General features: G+C 32.4%; 1 protein-coding gene across 8 annotated transcripts in view; it reads right to left on the bottom strand.

The window, feature by feature from the left end:
- The window catches only part of LOC106457906 (orcokinin peptides type A-like), a 31,938-nt gene extending 4,518 nt beyond the window's left edge, over positions 1–27,420 (bottom strand). Inside the window, exons 1-4 of one of the 8 annotated variants that reach the window (XR_002610271.1) lie at positions 27,313–27,420; positions 24,738–24,826; positions 11,498–11,533; positions 9,145–9,332 (exon numbers count right to left, since the gene is read on the bottom strand). The gene's annotated coding sequence lies outside the window, so the exon portion shown is untranslated. Of the gene's footprint in view, positions 1–9,144; positions 9,333–11,497; positions 11,534–24,737; positions 24,827–26,448; positions 26,538–26,763; positions 26,957–27,083; positions 27,189–27,312 lie in introns of those variants that run through there. The other 7 variants (XR_002610269.1, XR_002610273.1, XR_002610270.1 and 4 more) reach the window with 7 other exon arrangements.
- Positions 27,421–27,957: the final 537 nt, after the last annotated feature.

Raw genomic sequence — 27,957 nt, 5'->3', positions numbered from 1 at the left:
TTTTTTTTTTTTTTTTGCGCTCAGACCAATTTATGGACATTTTCCAAGTAATATTCCATACACGTATGTATTTACTTCCTAGTCTTTTCAAGAAAACAAATACCTACCACTAAGCCAATAATTTATCCCATCTAATAACAATATAACCAATTTAACTAAATATCCTAAATTCTTATTAAAAGCTAAAAATTTAGTATCGTTTACATATAAGATCTATTTTATATCACGAATTAAATCTGGTATTTTCTTAATCTGTAATAAAAAACAACAATAGTCCCCAGAACAGAGAAATATCTCTTATTCATTCATCAGAATATTTGTTATTGATATCTACTGTTGACATTCCGTTTTTTAAATACTCTCCAACCAATTATACATTGTACTTCATATTCTCGTAGTGTATGTATTTTTAACAATAAACACAATCAAACACTTTAGTTAAGCCTAACTTTATAATAAACGTATACACTCATATGAGGATAATGTAACAATAAGCATACTTAAATTAGAAAGGCCTGCGAATTTATACTTTCTAAAAGTTATTTTGGTTTTAATAACGGGTTTTTTATAATTCAGTTTCGCAGATTTCCAAAATAATATTCATTTTTTCTATCACGTAAGGATTTTGTTTACAAATCGGAAAGAAAAAAAAACTCTTACTTAGATCAAATTATTATTTCGTTTACCACAATGAACATTTTGTTATTATTATTGTGTTTGTCAACAAAAATACAAACAAGCTGAAGAAAAGGGAAGAACATTGATGTCAAACGAATATGCATCCTCATTTATCCTGATTTTGTATGTGTGAAATCTACGTCTTTTAGTCTCAAAACTACGCGTTGTGGTCTTTCTTTTATATATTGCGAAAAATCTGTACGGGATGGAGAAAAATGGATATCATTTTACGATTCAGCGTACAGGAATTACTGAAGAAAGTGTAAAAATTTCAAGACAGTAAAACCATCGCAGGCCTGTGTTATCCCTAATTAGAGTCTGAATAACTTAAACGCGTTTCCGTATAAGTGACCACAATTGTACACCATATTTAAAGAGCACTTAGTTGAACTCAGTACTCATTAATTAATTACAGACAGAGATGGAGAAAATACCAAAGCACGGTAAAGAAACAATGTTTAATTAACATCCCTCCTTTTTTTTAACCAGCTTTCAAATATCAACTTAATAAATTTAATAGTTATATGTGTATTTCTTTACTTTTATATATACTAGATATATTTATGTTTTCAAAAATAAATTCTTTTTGAAATATTCGTGTTTAGCTGGAGTTTGAAAACTACGCCTGTTGTGTGAAAACTGAACCGACAGTTATATCTTGGAAGTATCATGCAAAAAAGCGTACGTCAACAAACAAAATAAAAAATTCAAGAGGTTCTAATTTCAGATATTTCACACACTTTTTAGCAATGTTAGAAGTTATTTTTACTTTTTTGAAGCAAATACTACTTGTTTATACACATGCAGAATAGTCAAACTAATGTACACATAGTACCGATCAGTTGAAAAACATTCAGAATACGATATATGACAATACGGGAAGTGTGTTCTACGTTTACCACGATATTCACAACTTCATCAGCACAAAGTTACCAAAAATAAAGTCGAATCGTTTACAAACTACTAAACTGACACTAGTCTATCAAGAATGTTTCAAATGCTTTAAACTTCGGAACAAAGTGAATGATCATCACACTGAAATGTATCAAATTTGTCACTCAAACGAGAGCGTGAGTTAGTCCAGCTTTGCAATTTGTTCAAGAACTGAAAGTAGGTATATAACGAAACCTAATAACAACATATGTTTTCACCCAACTAGTGATATGCATTGACATTGCTCAAAACTACAGTATTTAACTGAACGTTAAAAAACAAAAATAAAACTTGACGTTCATAGTGTGAACGTCGTTACTTCGCGTTTTCGTGAAAGGATTTAAGATATTTCAATTCAGCTTACAGTTACTGGCTTGGTTACAGAAGTAAATGTTAGATACCGCGATATTTCATTTAATATTAGGAAAATGTAATATTCTTCGTGAAAAGTCTTCCTGTAACAGTATTTATTCACATAATTGGGCCACGATTAAATCCATGACCTGTTATCATTCCTTTCATAACTTGAGTGCATATGCTCTTAAAGATAAATAGAAAAATATATTTACAGATGACTTTGTAAGGATGACTGTATGAATAGCATGTACGAAACAATGCACGGATAGTATTCTTTGTAAGATATACCAGGAATTGATCCGGGATCTTATTTATGGGGTGGGGTGGCTACTTGATGGAATTGGGTCATGCCTTCCAGGAAAACGTTTTAAACAATAGGAAATGGCTGATTCCACAAAGTTACGCAGAAAGAGGGGGCTGGTTAGCCAGTCTCCCTGGATCAGCATATGTATACACTATCACTTATCTATGTTAATTAATTAATATAACGTATATATAGTTTTATTTTTTATAGTATAAACTGATTAAGCTCAAGAAACAAAAATATACAAAAAAGAAACGACTTTTAGGCCTAACCAATGATTTTCACGATCTTTTGTAGGCTTAAAGAACCGTTTATTTGTATTTTATTTGAAAAAGGCTATATACATTACAGCGGTGTATATAATGAGCCGACAATTTATTATATAAATGGAGATGAGAACAGCAAATGAAACTATTGGCTGATCTTGAGTTCCAGCCCTTAAAGGCCGGGGATCAAGGAAGCTAGAGGCACTAAATGTTTATATTACTTACAAATATGATGATCAGTATGCATGTGACTTTTGCCACTTTAACTCCTGTGTCAGTATTTAGAATCACAGACTAGTTAAAATACAAACTGGTTACTTCAGGAAATATTGAGACAACTTTAACAGATCAGCTTCCACTAGGGCATGTGATCAATCACTTAGAATCTGATATTTTATTTCAAAGGCATATATAGAATATTATGCATCTTGATGAATGAGTATCTGCTTATCCTACTTGTTTTTTGTTGTTTTTTTCAGTTCTAAAGCAAATTCATGAATGCTGGAAATTATATGCATTGTGACATAATTTTTTCAGTAAATTTGTCAGACTTTTTAACTGCAATCTTTTTGACTTAATAATATATGTTAAACATGAATGTTATAAAACGAATGTAATATTTTATCAGATCTAAAAATTCTGTATCGTAATACATAACCGCACCCCAGTGGCACAGCGGTATGTCTGCGGACTTACAATGCTAGAATCCGGGTTTCGATACCCGTGGTGGGCATAGCACAGATAGCCCATTGTGTAGCTTTGTGCTTAATTACAAACAAACAAAATACATAACCAGATTCTTTGGATCAACGCAAAATAACAAAATATGAGGCTGAAAATAATTTCGGAATCTATGACATTATAAATACGTTTCTAACATATTTTACTTTTAACAAAAAGTACTTTAATTATTGAAAACAATTTTGAGAATTTTGTTGCATACTTGCCCCCCACCCCCACCCCACCCACTTTCATCGAATCATGTCTATCACTGTCCATTTGAGGCTCCTAATAAATTATTTCATGTGTTAAAATAGTGTTCGATTAAAGTAAAATGTATATCGTATTGTTACGCCTCCAGTCGTTACTTAATTTTCCGTAAATTCGTTCCGACGAAACTTTAGCGACACAAGTCCTTTCTTAAATAAAACTGGTTTATTCTTTCTGAATACAACTTTACCGATACACTTAATTTCAACAGTCGCTCTATAACAAACGCTAGAACGTCTCACGTGCTTGTGCTCGACAATACTCAATTACACACTCTCTGACTGCAGTTCAATTACTCATTACCTACCCCTTGTCTGTCACGTTGTGACCATCTTATATATACCAGACTACTCCCCAATCTAGTATTTCCCGACAATTCACGAAGGTTCGAGAAAGAAGTGGCGTGATACTAGTCACGTGACCTCTCTGACGCAACAGTATGTTAATCTAAAGGAATATGTGAAAGCGCACATCATTACGGCCGATGGCGAAAGATCTAAACTCTACCGCTATGCTATCCATTATTTGTTTAATTTGATTATATCAGCCCATAAAGTAGACAAGGCTTAAAAGGGTAATACAAAATTTTATTTACGGGCACTAAGGAAATAAATCTAACGTTGTATGAGTGTGGAAAGTATCACCGGAAAAATTCTATGTGGATTAAATAAAACCTCATCAACCTGGACACAACATCACAAGTGCGAGACAACTTGTAGTGTAAACTCGACCAAAGTATACCATCAAGAAGCAGAAGTTTTAAACAATAAAAAGTAACAAAAATCATATTAGAAAGAAAACAAATTCAACATGAACTCTGAAACATCTGATAGAGCAATAACAATAAGAGTGCAAAAATCTATTGTTGGAGGGGGGGGGGGAGGAAGAGGTCGAAGGTGTACCGGACTCTAACAGGTCCGACAAAATCGGACCTAAAAATCCGATACAGCAAATAATTCATTTGTTTACCGTCAACTATTGTAGTTCGTGGATTTACGAGGAATCCAGGATCGTTCGACTTCCATCAGCCAGTTAAAATTAATTTTCAGTACCGATTTCGGTTCAGCCTAAATATTGTTATACATTCTTCTTTACTTTCACTCTTAACTTCATAGAATCACAAACTTATACATTCAAATCACACCGAAACAGTTACGTTCAAGAAAATTACTAATACAAATAGCATGTCGATCGTTACTATATCTTTAGTATCCTCGCCGGCCTGAAAGGCGCTGATATTCAGCAAAAGGACTGAATATAGCACTGGATATAGCAGATATGTGTTGACATATTACTATAATCTCTTCTTTACTATCATTAAGAAGTTCTTATCTATAATTAAAGCAGGCAAAGCAGTCTCGGATCGAGCCTACTAGTACTGGTATTTTGTCTCCAGCAGTCGTACCTTCTTAACATTTTCCTCACCGGATTAGAACGAGTTGAGTGGATAGCCAATTTGACAGTAGAAATGACGCCAATCCTCATCGCTTTATATACATCATAGAGATATATGTATAAACAGACGACAGTACGTTATATACACTAAAACGGTATACATAAACAGACGACAGTACGTTATATACACTAAAACGGTATACATAACAGACGACAGTACGTTATATAATACCACAGCAGTATACATAAACAAACGATAGTACGTTACATAACATCACAATGGTATACATAAACAGACGACAGTACGTTATATACACCAAAGCGATATACATAAACACACGACAATATGTTATGTAACACCACAGCAGTATACACAAACAGACGACAGTATGTTATATAATACCTCAGCGGTATACATAAACAGATAACAGTAAGTTATATAATACCACAGCAATATACATAAACAGACGATAGTACGTTACATAACACCACGATAGTATACATAAACAGATGACAGTACGTTATATACACCAAAGCGATATACATAAACACACGACAATACGTTATGTAACACCACAGCGGTATAGATAAACAGACGACAGTATGTTATATAATACCTCAGCGGTATACACAAAAAGACGATAGTACGTAATATACACCACAGTCGTATACATAAACAGATATTACGTTATATATATATACCAAAGCGGTATACATAACAGACGACAGTACGTTATATACACCACAGCGGTATACATAAACAGACGACAATACGTTATATAACACCACAGCAGTATACATGAACAGATAACAGTACGTTATATAATACCACAGCAGTATACATAAACAGACGATAGTACGTTACATAACATCACAACGGTATACACAAAAAGACGATAGTACGTAATATACACCACAGTCGTATACATAAACAGATATTACGTTATATATATACCAAAGCGGTATACATAACAGACGACAGTACGTTATATACACCACAGCGGTATACATAAACAGTTAACAGTACGTTATATAACACTACGGCGGTGTACATAAACAGACGGCAGTACGTTATATAATATTCACATAGGAAATATTAAGAATATCGACAGATTTTTTAGAACTACTATAAAATAACCCAATATACCAATCTGTTCCTTCATTATCCCCAATTATTTCTATAGTTATGCCAAGGAGGTTCGTACCCGAAAACAAACCCCGTAAAGACACCCGCCCGAGATACACAGTTTCAAACATGGCGCCCCTGGAATACAGAGAGGGACAAGGAACATAAAATATGATGCCAGATTAAGGTTCGGTAATCTTGAAAACCTTCTCCTATATCCCATCATGCCTGTGTGACCTTCCGGGCGCATTTTAACCACCCCCCTTCTTAGGGAGGGTAAGGCCATATGAATAAGAACGTCTCGTATGCTTTCCCGAGTCTGCCTGCCAAGTTTGGCTCTTCTGTCTCCAAAACTACAGGAGTTTGTTCGCGAACTTCTATAGCGGGTAAATTAATATAGGATTCAACCATACAAAAGAGTGTGTAACGTGGGGTTTATAAATATACATCCTAGTTCAAAACCTACAACATGTTTAAATGCTAGAGAAAAAATGAAAGTGTTAAAGAGTATTTTTGTTGTTAATACAATATATTATGTTTTTGTTAATCTTCATTTCATTTACATATAAGTTTATTTAAATTTTGAAATAAAGTCACTGAAAATTTTCTCTCTTGTACATTTCTTCATAAACTTATACATCAAAATTCTAAAACAAAGAGACTTAATAACTTTCAGAACTTAAGATCGATAAAAAGAACGTTGTCTTTCAGTCACATACATCAGTATAATACTATCAGAAGAACACAGTACTTTACATTTTAAGTCACATATGTGACTAATATGAAACAAGACACAATGTTCTGTTAACAGAAGAACGTTGTATCTTATTTTTTATTGGTCACGTATGTCAGTAAATACTGTCAAAAGAACGTTGTGTCTTGTTTCTATTAGTCACGTACATCATTGTATAATGTCAGGATAACTGTTTATTATTTTTTGTTAGTCATGTGTGTGTATTAGTATATAGTGTCAGAAGAACGATTTATATTATTTATATTTAGTCATGTTGTAACGGATTAAAACAAACAGCCGTTACAACCAGGGTCGAACAAACAAAAACAACGAATTTATTAAACTTTGAGAACCACAGAAATCCAAAATAAAACTGTCAAACAATTGGAATATAAAGTTTATAGCTTAACAAAAAACACAGTTATTAAACACGTGTCTGGCCAAGACTTGATACTAACGTTAATGAACAATACAACATATATATCAATGTTAATAATCATTTCAATATACTAAAGGAATCAGGAAAAAGAGCCAGAAGAAGAAAAAAACTTAACTCCAAACAATCACAATATTTCGAATTTCAACAACTTCAAGATCAATAACAACATCGAGCAACAATCAACAATAATTTATTTTAACTAATCTCGTGAACTAACTTGTTTAAGCTTAAGGCAGGGTTTCTATTATAGTTGGATGACGATGTTACATATCATGTGACAAGCTAATTTACATAATCTTCCACAACATTAATATATGTATGTCACCACTAGGGGGAGCTTGTGCCAGTTTTACAATACACACATACTTAAATTCAACGTGCTTTAACTAGATTGTTTTGTTTTGAATTTATGCACAAAGCTACACAATGGGCTATCTGTGCTCTGCCCACCACGGGTATCGAAACCCGGTTTCTAGCGTTGTAAGTCCGCAGACATACCGCTGTGCCACTGGGGGGCGCTTTAGCTAGAAGGTGATTAAGTACTTTAATATAAGTTAAAAATTCATAGTTGAATTAAACGATAGAAGGAATAATGGATGAACAGTAAACAAAATAAAAGTAGAATTCGCTATCTCACATTGTATGTCAGTATATACTGTTAAAAGAACAACGTTTATATTTCTTTTAGTCACGAGTTAGTATGTTCTGTCAGAATAACAATGTATATTATTTTTTGTTAGTCACGTGTATCATTATAAAATTCTTACTCCAACAGCAGCAGTTACATTCTAAAAGTTTTTTCATGTCCTTTACAAGCCACTATATAGCACAATATACTAATGTTCACAAGTTTCATTTCCTTCGCTAAAGGATGAAGATTAAAAATTATATTTTCCGTTATCCACACTGACGTTTCTTAAAAACAGAAACGATACTTGCATTCCAAGACACATCCAGTATCACTCGTCATTTCATTTTATTACTGGAGACTGAAGAATATTAAAAGTAAGGACGTGCTAGGTGTTCTTTTTGATAATAGACTAATCAGAAAGTAAGACTATGTTTAACTAAAAATTGGGGGGCTAATATATGTCAGAAAAAATAGAAATGGAACGTCTTAGAGGAAATCTAATCAAGATTCCAAAGTTGAGAAGAACTTCAGGCTAGTTACTATTCTAATATTTCACACTACCAGTTTGATTTCTCTCTAATTCAAAATAGACGTGTCGAGAATGTTCACACATTACAATTCTCTTTCTTATCCTACGAACGAATCCTATCATTCCGTATAGTGTGCGCTTTCAATACCATGCAAGACGTGATGTCAAGCACTTCAGAGTGCCTACTAACACCGAGTATGGCTTTAGGCACACAATATTAATAATATAAAGAGAGATGGAAAAAACTTCTATTTGCTCTCTGTATCAAGAATTATGTTGAATGGCGGCGTTTTTAGAAAAGTGTCAGCACAAAGCTGTTTGATGGTAAGGTAGTGAAACTTATGAGAGCCCGAGGCCTCGAAAATGGTAAAATACGCTTCAATATAATAAAAATATAGAAATCAATGCACTTATATATCTCTGACGCTGACGGCTAATTAGGCACGTGTAAGAAGTCTTTTAAAGAATATTTAATTAGATATAATTCACATATTTCTAAATCACCATACGTTGGAAAGAAAATCTGAACTTTTATCGCTAAAAATATATAATAACTTGAAGTGTTGTTAAGGTACTGTCTAAAAATTATGAATAAAATTAGGGAAGTTTCTAGAAGTGATAAAAAATGAAATATACTTCCATGTAGAACTGAAATAGAAACTGCGAATAAAGAATAAAAAAGTGTTTCAATTTGTTACAGAAGCTCCGGGGGGGAAAAACAACAACAACAACAACAAAAAAAAAAACAACAACAACGAAATACCTTGCCTCGTTAAACCTTAAAACTGCTAACTTGAAGGAGAGCAACTTGTCTGCAGCACCCGATCAGTGGGATTGACTGTCAACGGCCATGATGCCCCTTCAGTTGCAAAAGCAGAGCATTACCAGTAGCATATCAAACCCTTGGATTTTCTGATACGCAGCTCCGCACGCTACCACCAGGTCATGTCCCTTGAAACGAATACTTATCAGTCTAGAGCTTCATTTTAATAAATTGTAGAACGGTATTATATATTGCTTTTGAAATTACCTAGAAAAATACATTATTATAGTTGTCTGGCTGTTAGTGATTTTATATATGTATTACGTTTACATGCTTGAGTTGGTTACAGTATATTATACACACAACTCTTAGGTTAGCGCCTTCTAAATCCTTTTCGTTATTTGAAATAGTTCTTAAAATTTTCACTTATTTACATAGTAGTAACAGAAGTGATTTTTAATGCGTTCTTGTACACTAATTAACAATAGACATAAATTCTGACAGCTTTAACTTTATATCTCCTCAACAAACAACAAATAAAAGCAACGAATTTGTTATAATAACTATTTTTAACTTTTTAATTATGATCCATTTTGTAGCTTTCTGTAAATAACAGATTTTTAAATGTTAGTAATATTGGGTTGCCACTCGTGCTGTCTTTATTATAAGTTTCGCGTGCGTTTTCGGCGGGTAAAATTTTATCTCCTCACTGCAGGAAAAACAGAACGGAACACACACACAAACTTTGTTCAATTGTTCATTCACGTGCAAGAAAGAAGTCATCCGTACGTGTGAGATATTTACACTTATTAACATAGTTTTATTCAAGGATACAAAAAACAACAATTTTATATCACCCAACGAAATTTTTATTCCTTATTACTGTCTAATTAGTAATAAAGAATTATATCAAGTAATACGTTTTTCGTTTGTTTGTACTTAACAAAATGATGATTTTCCAACTACAGTCAACGCTAGAGTATCTGGAAAATGCAAGAAATATATATAACCAAATGTTGTTGTTGCCCAGTTACAGCCTACAGTATATATTACTATAAAGAACGTACAATCTCTCTCTCTCTCTCAAAACAAAAAACTTATTCTGTAAGTCTAAAAAAGTTAACGCAAAACAGTGTTTACAATTATGTTTTATATTTCACATTGATAACATATACAACTATTACAGACATATTATTTTGAAGCTAGGCACGAGAAATAATACATAATGAATTAGATTGAACATCTCGTACTAATAAACTCTGAGAGAGACGATTTATTAATCATATTCTGTAATATTTATAAGAAACATGTTTTCGTCCAGTAAATATAATGTTTCTAAATTCAGTTAGCTTTATTATATTATCCCAGAGATACGAGTTACGCAACTAATGGTAATGACGTGATGTCTTATTTGAGATAAGACAATTTAATATAATATAATAATTTTTATTAATATTAAAATAATTCAAGTCCTGATCATTTACTTCGACTTAGTCTAACACACAGTTACCAGTAGATGATAAAATTGATATTTCAGAATCCAGCCCAGACTAAATAAAACGTAGTTCAAACTTTACCTTATGATCTGTGATATGAAGACATATCGTGCGTTTTCTAACCCTTATTATTATTATTATTTTGTCTGTGCATAATGAGTATGTTTAGCTTCCCATATAGAAAATCGGTAAATGGAAAAAGCAAGCTTCTCGCCATATAACACTATATAGGTTTGGTCTATTTGACCAACCTTGTAACAACAACAAAAATCTAAATTACCCTTTTTTCTTCCTGGAATAACTGCAGATTGTAACAGAAAATTACAATATTATTTATCCAAAATTACCTCAGCTCGTAATAATTTACGCCCGTTTTCATTTAATGTTATTGTTTTAGTGCTCTCTGAAGCCTATTTAACTATTTATCTGCGTAACAAAGCTATAAATCACCCGGCGACCCAATAGCTCAAGTACGGTAAACAAAGTATTGAATTACGTAAAACATGAGTAGCTTATGTGCATATCTTGCCGATAAATTTATTTTATTTTATTTTTATTTATGTTTTCTTATCTAACATAATAAGTTTCTAATTTTTACATTTTAATTACTTTTATAATAATAAATAAAACACACACACTAAAACATGAAATCTTGTACTTATGTACTCTTGTACTCGGGTATCAATGAAACTTAATTCTTCTTTTATGTATGTATGGTAGTAGTACATAAAATAATTATTTATTTATTTCAACTATTAATGCATACTATTAACATAATAAACAACAATGGCTTAAAAATATTATAATTTAGATGTATTTACAACTAAGCTATAAATGGATTAAAATGTTTCCCTTACCTGGTTGAGGTGACCTCGGCGACAGCGTCAATGAATCTATGGGCCGAATAATTCAAAATCTATTGTGATAACGATCTAGCTTTTTCAGGAAATCAGTAAATCAAAATATTGTTTTTCTATTGGTATTAAATGATCCAATAGCAAATTTCAGAGAATTATTGACATTTTTGAAAGACGTGATGTGATAGGCGGGCGTGGCATGTGGGTTATATCTCCATAAAGAAGATTGTTGGAATGTAGTCTATAAATTTGGATTATGTCTTAATAACATCCATACTGTAAGTGTGTAATTCATGTTAAACTCAGGACATTATATAAGGGTCGAAAGAATATATAAAACGGACAATTCGTAACAAACAAAATTCGTTATACAGAGAAGTGAATATTGAGAATTTATTTAAACATTTTGAAAATAAGAAATCACAATTTATATGATATCGAAACTTGCTTTATTAACTATGTTTTGATGCCAAGTTTATTGATATACATTTATAATACAGTAGATTATCTACATTTCAAATGTAATTCTGTAGAAAAGTTGACATTTGCACTTTGACTTACCCATCTCCAGAAGGTTAAGCACAGAATGAGGTCACTCCAGGGAGCCATCAAAAATACTTTCACACAGGAAATATAGCTGTAACTTGTGATGTACCAAAAAGACAGAAGTCTTTTCTCTCAGTGAGTTGGGTGATGCCTCATGGGCAAGCCTACCATTTACTGAATTGAGAGTGACCTTGAGTTACTTGTGTGATGTAAAAGTCTTGAGCAGTCTAGCATTTGTTTTGATAGTCTATATCTTGCAGATCCTGCAGGCTACTCTGAGGGAAATCAAGGCAAACTGATAATATCTCAAAGTAGGTAGGAAAGAAAAAAGTTTGGTGCCATAACCATGAGATACTGCTTTTCTCTCGATGGATGTATTTATCTGCACTCTTTCGGTCTCTTGGGTTATCAAGTTAAGGATTCTAAGACGAGAAAATGACATTTTTCTTAAGTAGAACAAGGAGAAGAATTAGGTCATTAAGAGCAGTGGCTGTCAAAGAGAATTGTTAAGTCTAAGAGTTCTCTGTTAGACAATTGCTAATGCTTCAGATCCAGGAAGGAGAACTGGCATCGCCTAGAGCACCTAAAAACCTATGATATTCTTCTCTTGAGGTTTAGCCTTAAACGATTCCCAGGCACTCGTCAGACAGAATAAAGCAGCCCCAGCTCTGGTCCATAGTATTGGTAATTGAAAGAGAAGAAATGGAGATGTAGTTGGTAAATGAATTCACCTCTCTGAACTGGGAGGTATACTACCAGGGTAACCATGGATCACTGAGGGACCTGATGTCATGTAAAACCAGTGGACAAAGTATCCCTTGTAACTCACTCTTCTGTAACCCTATGAAAAGAATGTAACACTCGTTCTTGTGTAGGGGTTTCTTTACTAGCCACTACACTGTACACTCAATGTTAAGGATGTCTCAGCCATGTGTTGACCAAAAGCCCATGGAATAAGGGCTTATGTCATCCTCAAGAGTCCCATGAGTGAGACCAAACAGACTCCCCCCCACACGATTTAAGGGCACAATCAAGGAAGGTCTGGGCCACTTCCTTAAACATTTCATGCTATGTTTTATGCCAAATCTCCATGGTTTAGTGCTCAATTCAATCAAATGTGTGGATGAGGAAGAGCAGCATCATAGCTTCAGTACTTGGCTGAATCGCAGATGATGATCTCCCGATCACTAGATTGCGTTAAACAACAAGCTAGGGTGGTCATTTGGTCAGGAAACCAATGACTGAAAGGACTTTGCAATCTTTTCTTCCCGAGCTATTGAGTGATACTGCCCAATAAAATGTATAGAATACGTTTTGTGAATACTATTCAATTGTAATTAAGTTATGATGGTCATTAGTCGTAAGACTGACTGTACCAAAAGGGCTTAGTGACCCTTACTTTCTTAACTATCGAGACAGCTTTCACACGTGATATCTGCTGCATATTTTTTGAGAGCTGTTCAATTACTACCCAGTTATGATGGCTGATGTCAGTAGATATAATACCTAAAACATTATCAGTTTGCACAACTAGAGATACTGGTTAGATATTTAAAAGCTGAACTGAAAGGAGATACAACTTTTACTTTCCAAACCTTTCTCCAATGCAGTCTTCTAATATTTACTGAAGAATGCTCATCATCCAGAACCATCCATAGAATTCGTCAGTACATTTGAAAATGTATAAGTTCTCTATTATAGCTGGTGGAACTTGTGTTCTCAGTCAGCACAGAATGTTAATTAAGTTGTAGTAAATTTGAATGGAATAGTTCCCATTTTTCTGGATTTGCTTGTGCTTATTTTTCTGTTACACTTTAATGAGTGAATTGACTCGTCTGTGGTGATACGATAGCTTATTTGTTTGGGTGTTGGTGTTGGCAACTAAGATAGTAAACATACTTTGCTGTGGATTGTTGTGTTTAGCCTAAATTGATATGAGACTATAACTGATGTATAAGGTAACAACAGCGCAAATGTTAATCCTGGCTAGGGGAATTTTGGTTATAAAACGTATTGAGTTTCATTGCTCACAGACAATGGCATGCCACAGCACCATAACTATCGATACTTGGTTCAGAGAATAGCCCGAAATGGTCACCAGAGTAATGGTGTACGACGCAAAAGGCCTTCTGTCGTGTCCACATCTACTAATATGTGTGATGATATATGCTGTAGAAATATATGTATATTACAATATACACGTACTAATGAGTACAAGTGTGTGGTGTTGCATACATGTATTTTATAAAAGTATCATAATATATATAAAATAATTAAAGTATGAAGTTAACAGTGACTTTTGGCGTGTGAAGCATTATTTGAAGATACAGGAAGCTTGTTATTTATTTTCATTAATGTGAAAAGAGAGAATATTTCAGTTTCTACACTAAATGTTTGACAAAAAGTGTATTTTCATAGAAAAGGTTTGGTTTGTTTGGAAGTTCGCGCAATGCTACAGGAGGGCTATCTGGGCTAGCCGTCTCTAATTTAGCAGTGAAAGACTAGAGAGATAGCAGTTAGTCATCACCACCCACCGCCAATTCTTTTACCAACAAATAATGGGATTGATCGTCACTTATAACGCCCCCACGTTTGTTTTGTGGGATGGGGATTCGAACCCGCGGCCCGCATATTGCGAGTCGAGCGTCCTAACAAGGCCTCCTAGAAAAGATAAGCTACATTAGCCAGAAAACAGTTTGACCTGTTACTTTGTTAGTAGTAGCTAAGAACTTTTGAAATGGATGGAATTGAATTGTTTGTGAATAGATGAAATTATATGTGTGAACTTAATAAAAAATAACATGTAAACCTGGTGAACCGAATGTTTTATTTTGTTTGCAGATTGAAATAGGCCTGCAAAAACACAATTTCATAAGTATTTTTTAACATTTTCTAATAATGCTGTAGTTTTTTACAAGGGTGACGATGAGTTATTCCGATTTTTTGACACATGCACGAGTTAAGTTCTAATTTGGTTTAAGTTTTTAATGTTAGGTTTGCCCGGAAACAAAGGGAAGAGGAGAAGTGTGATATGCAGGATGTAACTTTAGTTGTGATGTACCAAAACAGATAATAGTCTTTTCAGCTGGCGAGTCGGATGATACCCAAAGGGTATAGCCTGTCATTTCGCTTAATCAAGCGATCTTGAACCACGTTGGTGATGTGAAATCCTGAGCAGCTTGGCCTTTGTTTTATTTGTGGCAGCTTCTCTCAGTTATAATCAGAATACTGTAGAGTCAGATAGATTCTAATTTAAAGGATAGATTAATTTAGATAAAGCTTATTTATTATTGAAAACTTAGACTTCATCTCTCTTTCTAATGAAGATCATTTACACTTGTTGTCGATTGTGTTGTAAATAATGATTGTGATTATGTAACAATGTGTGTCCAGTCTATTTCATACTCAGTCTCAGATAGAGAAAATTCAGGTAATGCTTCGTGTTACAGTATCTGTCGAATTCTCCTGTTATCTTACAGGCTACTCCGAGGAAAATCAAGCCAATTTGAGAATACCATACGTAGAATGAGTATTAAAAGAATAAAGGAATTACTGTGCCTCTTTTCATCTTGTATCAGAATTCTGCACACCAATATTGCAATTCCAATGCCGCACCACTTCTGTAAAAGGATTAGCTTCGGATGGATCGGAAAGACGTGGTAAGGAATTCGTTATGAGATAGCTAAGATGGAGCTGTAACTTATCTATGGTTTGAAGCTGTACGGGGTGAAGCGTGTCTTATAAGAAACTTAAAACTCTACACGTTTCTACTCGTGCTTTATGAAGTAGAACCTTCCACCAAAGCGTGAAAAGCACAACTGGTCGTGCGCCATGTTTCGTCGCAATTATCTTTTGAATTAACTTTATACTTAATTGTTCCTGTCCCGATTTAGCTGTGGCATGAGTTGCTAATGATCTCACCAATTTACACTTGAATTGCCTCTTGGAACAAAGAATTTTGCAAGAAATTATGTTTTTCAGTGGAATTATTAAAGTTTGTGATCGTTCTGTGTAACATCTCATCGTGATACATATAAAATTTGAGTAATGATTTTAAATACTCATTATGCATACCACAATGTATTGCTCAAAGTATTTTTTATTGGAACTTTACTACTGTTTTCTTTAGTTTGACGTGAAAATCACTCTTCAATTTATATTTATGTTCTCCGAAATCAAGTTGCATTTTGTGTAATGAAACAAGAGTTTCTTCTAATTTATTTAAGAAATATATCAATACTTCTTTCGTAAAACACGATCCACATGAAATGTTGTTGTAGTCATTTACTGTGAAATATAATAGTTTCAAACGTAGAAATTAAGCCTTCAATATTGGACCCGAATACAGCAGACGTGTAATAAGTTTCTTGGCAAAATTAGGTACGTCAAAAAACAAAAACTGAGTAAGCAGCAGTATAATTTCGTCTTTTCGAATCTTGATAGAGAATTTCTTCCGAAATACTATATTTTATATAATTACTGTAACTTTTACTCAATTTTCAAATAGCTTTATATCAATAAATACAAATTCACAACTAGCATATTAACTTTTCTCACAGTACTAAAGTTTTTCGGTGACTTTTGACGAAATACATTTTCTGTAAAACAAGATGAACAGTTGGAAACTGGCTCGAAATTGTTTAGTTAAAACAACAATTCATTATGTACTCATAGAAACATCTTTGTTTATAAAAAGAAAAAAAATGGGAATTTTACATTCATGTCAGTAGATGAAAATAATTGTTATTAATTTTATATGTTGAAGATAATTGTTTATTTTGCAGGATACAGATTAATATGTGTTGTATTCAGTTATTTACTTTATTATGTCTTCCGGTGGTTTAGCAGTAAGAGTTTATAACTGATTATAGTACTTAAGCTAATAATTTATTATATTATTTTGGATGAAGTTTATATTAGGCAAGGTATAGCCTAATAATTAACGAGTGGCTGCCGTCTATTGAACACAATATAAACTATTAAATATTCACAACATTTATCATCTAAAATAAACCAGAAATATCATGCTTTAATATAATTGTTATCATTAAAGGTATTACCTCCAGAAATGTTTATGACAACAGTTTTATCTCATTGGGCAACATGCCATTTTAAAGTTTACAAAGGTATTATAAGTTTTGCTACTGTAAAATAATTCAAACTAATTGCAAAAAACAATCACTGTTCTATAAAATAAATTTGTAAATTTTTATCTGTGTATTTTTAAGCCTAAAAAAAAAATCAAAATATAAGTCCTAGCCTTAAATGTTTAATTGAATAATGAGGGTAATACATAGCCTATGCTATGATGAGATGGTTCTCTTGTTTTATGTCATTCTTACAAAGATGAGACTGATTTGAAATTTATTGTAGGACAGCCTTCAAGATAAAGTTTTAAAATACAATATTATGATACCATGTACTTATATACTTTGTTAATTTTCTTCAAGACATGTATTAGAAATAATTCATTTTCACTGTAGCCATTTATTATCTTCAAGTTTCCATAGTCTATTAATTTACACTGTAGGACAATTCTTCAAACCATTTTTGAAGTTTTCTTCATGCATTAGTGTGGCTTGTCTGTTAAGATTACATACACACATACATATATGTTCATAGGAAGTATTCTAAGTAATAAAAAACTTAAATAAACTTGCTTATTCTTTAATAATGTTAAATTTGAAGTATAAACTTTCAACATTTATAAGTAAAAAGTATTTTTCACTGTTTTTTTATTGTGTAATTTGCTATAACAAATCAAAATACTGACGATTTAGAATACCAAAAAAAAAGAAAAAAAAAGAGATCTTGTATGGAACAAAAGGCAGAAAATAGTACGAGTTAATTATAAGAAAAGGAAAGTAATAAGTCTTAAAGTAATGAAATTCTTTGTATATTTCTAAGAAGATAAAAGAAAACTTGGTTTCAAATATATATATCATTTGATTTTGAAATACCTTGTCATATTCTTTTCTACAAATTAATCAATTTTTATAATGAGTTGATAGACATTGGGCTAGATAATGATAATTTTAGTAGACTCAAGAATCATATAATCCAATGAATAACTCATTAAAAGTGGGAGGTGCTCAGTACTAAGTATATAAAACCTTGATTACCGAAACCGGCAGCTAAAAACTAATACTAATTTTGCATGATTTCAAAACCAAATACACTTAAACTAATAAATCTCCTTGAACACGGTCCTTAATCACTTTACAAATGGCGTATTTTAGGTAAATATAGCTATTTTACATAAATAATTTCAAACTGTAGTATATATATATATATTTATATGGTTAATGTAACTAAAAAGGTATTAGCAGAGAAATGTTCCCTTTCATTCTCTCCCTCTCTCTATACACACATACATATATATATATATATATAACATATATATATGTACACAAGTTATGTAAACTTGTATTTTATAATGATTATCTTTAAAAATATATCTTAAAAAACATTTTTTTACAAGCTACTGTTCCCTTAATTTAATAATACACTTTCAAAAGCTAAATATTTCAGTTTATCCTGATTATCATTATTTAAATAAATATTTTTACGTTCAATGAACTAAGTATGCATGGTATAAAAAGAATATTATAAGGCATGGTATGTGAGATTAATCAATTTTTCAAAACAAGGAAATAATTTATTGATAAGATTGCATATAAAATAAGGTTTACTCTGCTTATTAATACACATATTTACTTCTTAAGTAAGATAATAAGCTAATACTGCATGCAATGTAAAAGTTGGAATTTCTTATAGTAAATTTCAAACTTCATATTTAATTGTCTAGTTTATTCTATTGAACATAACCAACACAATTTTAATGGAAGAATGCTATTAGTGTTGGGTTCGAGAGATACATCAAACTGAAAAATATACAACTTTGTGAATGTGTATATTTATGTATAAGTTCTGGAAAAAGTATGTATGAAATCAATTTCAGACACTTGAAGGAACTAGCTCTGGATAAGGTACCTAGTTACATTGTCAAAGGTCAGAAAAGTTCATAGACTCAAAGATCAACTTCTTTTTTACCATTGGGATGAGGAGAGATGTAGCCATATTTTCAAAAAGTAATGTCACTTTTTATTTTGTCTCTGTACTTAAAATACTGGTTGTCTTTTATAGAAAAGTGCCAAATCAAAGCAAACTGACAATGCATTTAGGTCTTCTTCAATCATACTCTCATAATTAAATTATTCAGGCCTCACATTAAAAGATCTAATATCTACATTGCTTGTAGTCATGTCCTAACATCATACACATCAGAAACTAAGTATTCTCATTTAAAGAGAGTCTGGGTCTGTTAGGATTCAGTGAGTAGGAAGTGTTATTTATACCACATGTTCTTACAGTGAATAACTTGCATGATGTAAGGTCATTAATCAACTATTACTAATTAAAGTGTGATTCTGAAATGTATGTTTCTAGTGTTGAATTATAAGCCTTTAACACAGCAATAGCTCTGTATTATGTTTTAAATTCCTACTTATTGTGAACTTAAATGTCATATACAGTGTGTGCCAAATTATAATGCAAGTTTTTACAAATATCTCAAAAAGTATATGTTTGATTCAGATGAAATTTATATAGATTAACTATCATATTATCATACACAAGTTGTGCAATTTTTATTAAAACCCACATCCACTAACAAATAAAAAAGTTAAGAGTTTTTTTAAAATGTCATGAATTTCACAGTGCCAAATTATTAAGTAAGCTTCTGATAAATGAGTCTAAAGCACAAAAATAGTAGCCGTTCGAGGTAATAATAAATAAAACTGATACAATTAATCTTTAATATCCAAACAAAACCCAGAAACCGCTTAATACATAAGAATCAGAAGAAGATAATTTATTTATTTATTGATATCACCACCACCTTTTGACACGACTTTGATGAGCCTGTCATCGACAGAGTTGGTCAATGTTTGAATGTTTTCTGCTTTAATATCTCTTGCAGATGATAGTACAGCATTCCAGAGATCATTCTTTGATGTAAATCGCCTTCCACCAGCATAAATTGTATGTTTCATGATACTCCAAAAGTTCTCTACGGGGTTTAAATCTGGAGAGGATGCTGGCCATTCCATAAACCGTGCAGCATGAGATGGTGCATTATCTTGCAAAAAATGATTTTTCTTTTGAATACCAAAGACTTGTTTTTATACCAAGGTTCTAAGTTGTCCTTAGGAATGTAATATAAGCTTCAGAAGTCATTTTTACACCATCAGGCACTCTAAATGGACCCACAAGCTCATTACCAATGATACCAGCCCAAAATGTTACTCCTCCTTGCTGAAGTCTCATTCTGGATAAGGCTGAAGTAACTTTTGCAAGTCATCTTCTGGTCCATCCATCTGGGCCATCAAGAGTTGCACAACACTCATCTGTAAACAAAACTTCTTGAAAATTGGTTTTTAGATACTGGCAAGCCCATGCAAGTTACTGGATTTTATGCCTGGCTCCCATTGGTGGTTGAATTGCAGGCTTAACACATTTTGCAACCTTCTGGAGGACCCTATATCTTGATGATTTTGGAATATCTGGAGCTCATGCTTCCTGGAATATCTCTTTATTCGATGAAAGAGGCTTCTTTATAGTTGATTGCTTGTTGTTGGAAAGTTGGCTTCTTGAAATCACCCGTACTTTTCCTTTATCAGATTTTGTCCGCTTAGCATCAGAATCGACTAGGTACTTCTTAATAGTTCTATGGTCTCAATCAAGTTCTTTTGCAATTTCAGTTGATTTTTTTTCCTTTAGCAAGACTATTTAAAATTTGTTTCTTATCCTCTGATGTTAAATCCTTCCTTTTGCCCATAGTTTCGATCAAAATCCGCAACAAACAAAACTTGCTTAAAAACCTGACACTGTGTAATTCATGACATTTGGGAAGACATCTTACAATTTTCTTATTTGTTAGCAAATTTTAATGACAATTGAACAACTGTGTGTGATAATATGATAGTTAATCTTTATAAATTCCAGCTAAATCAAACATATACTTTTTGAGATATTTGTAAAATCAAAACTAGAGTAATAATTTATGTAAAGTGAAGTTAAAACTTGTTAAAATAAAATCAATGTTGCTCTTCATAAGTATTGTACATTTTAGGTTTTCTTGATCATATGTACTTTAGAACTTCACCAACTATTCTTTAGTTTGCTTTTCAGCCTTATCAAGATACCCATGAAAATCACTATTTCAATGCAATTTCACAGATTCTTATTCACTTTTATGAATATTAAAGTGAAATTTGTTGTTTAACTATACAGTATTCAATAACCTAAAAGGTGAGCCTATCCTAAATCAGTCTTTATTATATGAAGTTATGATACTATAATCCACTAATGTTTATTTTATTTTTCTATTAGTGATGTTTTCTTTCTTTTACTTATTCCTGAAAGTAATGAAATGAAGAATATTTCTTTTGTCTTTCTGAAATTGAAGACTAACAAAATCAATGTTCCCATCTACACATCTGAAGTATAAGAATCATAATCTTATTTGAAGACATTGCTCAGTCAGAAGGTGTAGTTTTTATTAATGATATTTAGAAATGCTTAAAAAATATTTGAAATTTTACATTTTCAGAATATTTTAGTGTTTCTTCATTTTCATTATTCATTTTGAACAACCCTCAATTTATCACACTAACTTTAACAATACATGAATACCTAATATACATGTAATGAGGCTGGTCTCATCACAAAGTCACAACAGAAACATTTTCTAAATGTTAATAAACACTGTCACAGGTACTCTCACTACATATTAGTCTGAAATTGCTCCACAAGGTTTGATATGCAGTAGATTTCTATATTTAGCAAAAAAAGGTGAAATTTATTTCTTGATGTAATGTAGATACTTTCAGCTTTCACAGAATGTCTTGTGATTCTATCTGAATTTGAATGATATATTTCAGGTCATTCATAAAGTTTTAACAATTTAAAATTTTCAGGCTTAATTGTGTAATTTTTTTTATCTATGTAACTTATTATATACCAACAATGTACATATTGTACATACTTTACTATTTAGTTTTCTAGATTATTTCTGCATTAAAAAAATACCTACGAACAAGTAAATAGATACCCACATCAGACAAAATGCAATTTTATCAAACAAGCAAACATAAAACATAGGGTACAAGGTTAATATTGAGAACTAGAGGATCTACTCTTTAAAATACTTAAACAAAATTACAAATCATGTATATAAGATACAAAATCAAGACCTACGGGATTGCACCACATTGTGGTGAATAAGTGGGATGAGGGTGTCTCTAGAAGATGATTGTTTGGGATGCTTTTAAAGAGCACAATTAAAGATGGACCATACTTGTTTGAAAGGGTTTATATCTGACAACTGGCTTGGTCAGGGGAGAGTGATAATGCACTGACCTTCAAGCATCTTTTTCTGAATTAAGTTAAATCAGCATGAGCCTCATCTTGCATAATAATGGATCTTGTCTGGTAAGCTGGTCATTGGCATAGACAGTTCAAAGATTTTGCTTATGAATTGTGATATACTAAGCAACAGTGACCATCTCTCTTGAAAAACCACCATCTTTGATAATCTAACTACTGAAATGGCACTTCATACCAAAACGGAAATACAGCCGTGGTTCATGGTAAATTTCTGTGAGAATAGTTGATAAACCAGGACTGTTAAAAATTGTACTAATGTGAGCCCATGGAATAAAAATGTGTCCCAAAAGACAGAATATATCATAAAGTGAGGAGCAGCTTCTATCTGGCTAACTTTGGCACTGTAGCCAATGCTATGAAGATAGCTTATGATGATATTGGGGTATATTTGTACTTGCCCTGCAATGACATAAGCCATTTGGTGTGGGTAATTTTCAACATTTCTACTTGCAGAAAGAAGAGGCCTTCTGTTGGTTGGAGTGCAAGGTATGAAAATGGGTAAGTGCTAAAATAAGCCAATTACTGAAAGTAGAATGATTAAATTTACTAATTACGATGAGGATTATAAATCACAAGAGGAAACGAAGTGGCAGAGCAGTCAGAATACACAGGGAAGTATTCCTTCAAACACTGCTACTGATTTGGTACCATTGTTACTGTCAATTATTCCATACTGGTATGCCTCACACTAAGTTCCAGAATGGAAAATTGCTTTTGTTAGTATTGTTCATTATTTTAAAAATGGTAACTTCCTAAAAAGGCACATGCAATATATATTCAGTATGCTTTACTGAAAAAATTTTGAATATGTTAATCAGCAAGTCATGTAACAACCACAGCTGATATAAAGTGGCAGTGGAATGGCATATATTAGAATTACATTTTGAAGGTAGTGTGAGATGCCACCAAAAACTTATTGCTTTTTGGAAGAGTATGTAACAGCTCTTTCTGACATAAAATATTCAGATCATAAAGATGTGTTCAGATTTGTGATTTAGAATTTTGAAGATATAAAAATTCCTTGTACTTAATAATGGTATCGTAAAACAAAGGAATTTAGATCAACTTGGGGTACTACACACATCTATCGACAAGTTATTACTTAGCTGTGGTGAATTTTAATAACACTGTTCATGTGCCCCAGGCAATTGTATGCAGCACAATCGAGAAGGACCTCCACCTGGAAAAGCAAGGTAAAACAAATCATGTGAACCCAAGTTGCTTCCATGAGATATCTATCCAACCACTGCATACCTGAAGCAGCTGGAGAACAAGATGGGTATTTGTTATTCCATATGAGCACATACTGGTCAAGTTGACAGATACACACCTATAAAATTCTTTGAGATCAGACTATTAAAACAGGTGGTGGAAAACTGTAATCCTTGTACAGTAGATGAATTATGTAAGTCATGATGATGAGTGTTGTGCTTTTGGCATGACAACAGTCTTTTGCAAGGGAAATTACACTGCAGGGCTATTATCAAGATGCACAGTCATTAGATAAAGCACGACCAAATGTAGATACATGATGTTAGCTACAAAATCATTGTAATATAATATATTCAACCCTCTATTTGTTTTAAGCATGCAATAAAATTTAGTAGTCATTTAACAATTCATCACTTTGCAGTTTTTCTTTTTCCTGAAGTGCTTGACAAATATGTTAAAAGTTGTGGACATGGAAGATTATTTGCCTAATTGTTATATTATGTATTCTATTTTTCTTATCCATTTTTTAAAGCTTGATTTGCAATGCAAAAACATATGCAATTTTGTGAAAGGATAGGTGGTTTTTTACCTCCCTAAAATTTAAAACCCTTGAGCCTCTGGGACTTTTATTCCCTAGATTTTGCTGGTCCCTCAGGTGGGCCCTAAACTCCGACTTAAAATGTCTTAAGCCTCACCGGCTAAGTTTACATGATGTGTGGCTGTATATGTATATAAATTAGTATACCTCACATAAAACTAGCTTATTACAAGTTTCTCAAACATACTACATCTCAGTCCCAGTAATATATCATTGAACATATAAATATATTTTCAATATATTTACCTTAAGCTATTACATTTTAATTTGCAAGCTTCTAAGATATTGCAGTAAAGCATGTAAAAATGTTTTGATATGTAAATCATTCAGAAATTGCTAAACTGTTGAAGATAATATAATATATAAAAAATAATTTAATGAGTTTTATAGATTTTTTTCCAAATGTATAATGATATATAATTTATAAATACTTACAAGTTACTTATCTGTTTTATTTCATTTTCTGCAGTTTCAGGGATTATAACCACAAAAATTGTTCCACTTTCATTCTTCCTACTTCTTGTCTTTGAAAAAGATATGAATAACATATTTAAAATGAAACAAGATTATAAATACTTCATAAACAAAATTAAATAGTTTAAAAAAAAAGAATAAACTTATACACAATTAATTTGCAAGATGGCAGTCATTATTTTAAAAATTCTTAGCCCAAGTTTGACTAGTATGTGTTAAACTTCAGCCTTTTATACATATTTCAATTATACTAAGTAAAGGTTTCTAATTCACAAGGTGTAACATACACAAAGACAATATTAATCTTTCTTACAGAAAAAAACAAAACTGATTACAGATAAACAGGTACAAACAGAATGTGTCAAGAAAAAATCTTTGATATAGTTAAGTGATGATCGAGCAGTCTTATACTTCGGGAAGACAGTGGCAATGATTAATCCTTCTATCACTTTAAGGTGACCTACAGTAAACACTGAATTACAGATGGTGTTTTGAAGATATATTTTCTTATATATTTAGTCTGTTCTTATCCAGTGATTAGTAGAAAAAAAAGTGTCACATTTCAACATACTTGTACTCTTTATATATTGTTAGTGCTATCACTCTTCAACCTGTTTATGTACATATCAAGAAATAGATATAAAATAAATAGTGCAAGTACCTTAAAACCATAGGCTAGAAATTTCATTAGCATTTACCACCCATAAAAACAAATAAAAATAATCTCTAGTATGCTAGTGGTATAGCTAAAACAGTGATATCAATTTATGACATAGACCACTGTGACCATGGGAAGGGTTTCATTTAACTATAGGTGTTGAGCAAGTATGAGAAGTGATCTGTCTTAAACATTTCATGTTTAGTAAAATATATTTTCAGTTTCTTTTAGAAACTTTAGATTGGTTCAGGGATACCACGATCTTTTCTCTTAATGAAAACAAACTTCATTTGTACTGACCGTCTAAATATCTTTAATCCTTGTTACCTTTACATTTTAATTTTAGAATGTTTCAAATATCTACAGAAATAAGATAATTCGAAAAAAAAAGCTGTAAGGCATAATGGGGTCATCATTAGCACTAACACACAGTAGTAGTAGAAAGTATACAGTTCATACTACAAACAGTTTAAAGAAATTGATTTGATTATGAAGGTTGTGCTATAGTTGCTACTGTCAGTAAGCAATATAATGTACACAAGTAATTCTGATTATAGAACACTTCCCTGAAAGTGCACCAAAAGCCACCTGTTTTAACTACTCGCACCACTATAAGGTAGTGTGTTGTCTGTCATTCAGGCAGTAGAAACTAAAATGGCATCACATAAGAGATGTTTAATGTTGCAATTTTTACTGTTGTGATGTTAGTAAAATGTACACATGCCATGAATCACAGGAAGAATTATACACTCTGTAGGCTACAACACAACATGACATATGAGTTTCAAAAGCAAGTAATAAAAATATTTGTTACTCTTCATCTTGGTTTTATTTACTCTTGAAACAGAACACTTTTGGGGACCCTGTGCAAGTACATTTAGTTACCTATAATCACATGACAAGATCAGTTAGCAACAACTGATTTACTCAGTCCTGTGTGGTACTACTAATTCAAGATTCAAGCTCCAGATCTAATTTAATAAAGCTTAAAAATTTAATTTAGAAAAACTATACCTCATTTAAACCTAACTCTACTAGTAGAGCTAATTTAGAGCATACTGTCTATAATTAGAAACTATAGTCTCAGTCTTCCAGATCCTGAATTTTGCCTTTTTTTTTGGGTAGTATCGATACACGATGTTAACAACGGTTAATAGATACACCATCAGTGCTTATTTTCTGTTAGATCTCTCTAGGTCTGAGATCTGGAACCTGCTTTGCCTATTTGAGTTTTTTCTTTAATTGTAAATTTAAAACTTGAGTAGAACTAGAAGTGAAAACACTGGTATAAGTTAATCAATTTTAAATTTAAGACTACATTGGTTATACCGTGAATTGATATTTGACTGGCGAAGTAAACTACGTACATTACTCCTCTCTCCAGCCCCATGCCACTTAAATTCATAATAAATTATCATCCAATTTCTAAATCTCAGATCCACCGCGACTAGTTGTACTCTGTAGTAGGGTCTTAGTAATACCAATACTACTAGTACTATTACTCAGACCTTAGGCCTAACCATCAAAATATCCCTGTTTACTGTAAACCTTTTTTTCTTCAGAAATTAAGCACTGCATATCGATAATAGTCCGTATAATAGTGTATTTAAAATTATTTATGTAATAACAATAGGTAAAAACAAACTAACCTATGGCTGACCTACACATGATGTAAAAAAATAACATCAGAATTCTTTGTCAGTTTCAAATTCTCAAATAAAGACTTAACAGCATAGATAGCCCATTCTATAGCTTTGTGCTTAACAACAAACAAACAGTTTTAATTGTTATTGAATTCCGAAACTTTTTTTTTTCCAGTTAACTCTTGTACGATTTATATAGGATGCAAAAATAGACACTGGAATCTATTAACTTTACCTCTTAACGAATTTTCCATATATAGTTAAGTTCAGTTCAAGTTTAGGGCGTTCCCCATCACACCAAACATGCTCGCTCTTTCAGCTGTGGGGGCGTTATAATGTGACAGCCAATCCCACTATTCATTGGTAAAAGAGTAGCCCACGAGTTGGCGGTGGGTGGTCATGAGTAGCTGCCTTCCCTCTAGTCTTACACTGCTAAATTAGGGACGGCTAGCGCAGATAGCCTTCGTGTAGCTTTGCGCGAAATTCAAAACAAACAAACTTAGGGCAAACACAACTACCTGAATGACTATAATATTTATTCATATTAAGAGAAGCAACTAACTCGTAGGTAATTTTATGAAAATATTTTTTTTTTTTTTTTGGAAACGTGTGTCATCGGCAATAAAAGATTTAAGATGTTTTTCCAGTTCATACGAGTTACGGTTGGAAATGATATTGATTTTAAAATCATTCGGAATGGGTAATTGAGTTATTCTGATAACAATTTCGTTCTGGTATGTCCTGATGGTTAGGGTACTCGGCATACAATCCGATGGTCGCGGATTCGAATCCTATACCCGAACATGCTCGCCCTTTCAACCGTGAGGGCGCTATAAGTGATGGTCAATCCCTCTATTCGTTGGTAAAGAGCCACCTAAGG

The sequence above is a fragment of the Limulus polyphemus genome, unplaced genomic scaffold (genome assembly GCF_000517525.1).
Source record: "Limulus polyphemus unplaced genomic scaffold, Limulus_polyphemus-2.1.2 Scaffold390, whole genome shotgun sequence".
Classification (NCBI taxonomy): domain Eukaryota; kingdom Metazoa; phylum Arthropoda; class Merostomata; order Xiphosura; family Limulidae; genus Limulus; species Limulus polyphemus.
The sequence above is the reverse complement of the archived record's forward strand: the minus strand, read 5'-3'. Positions and strand labels throughout refer to the sequence as shown.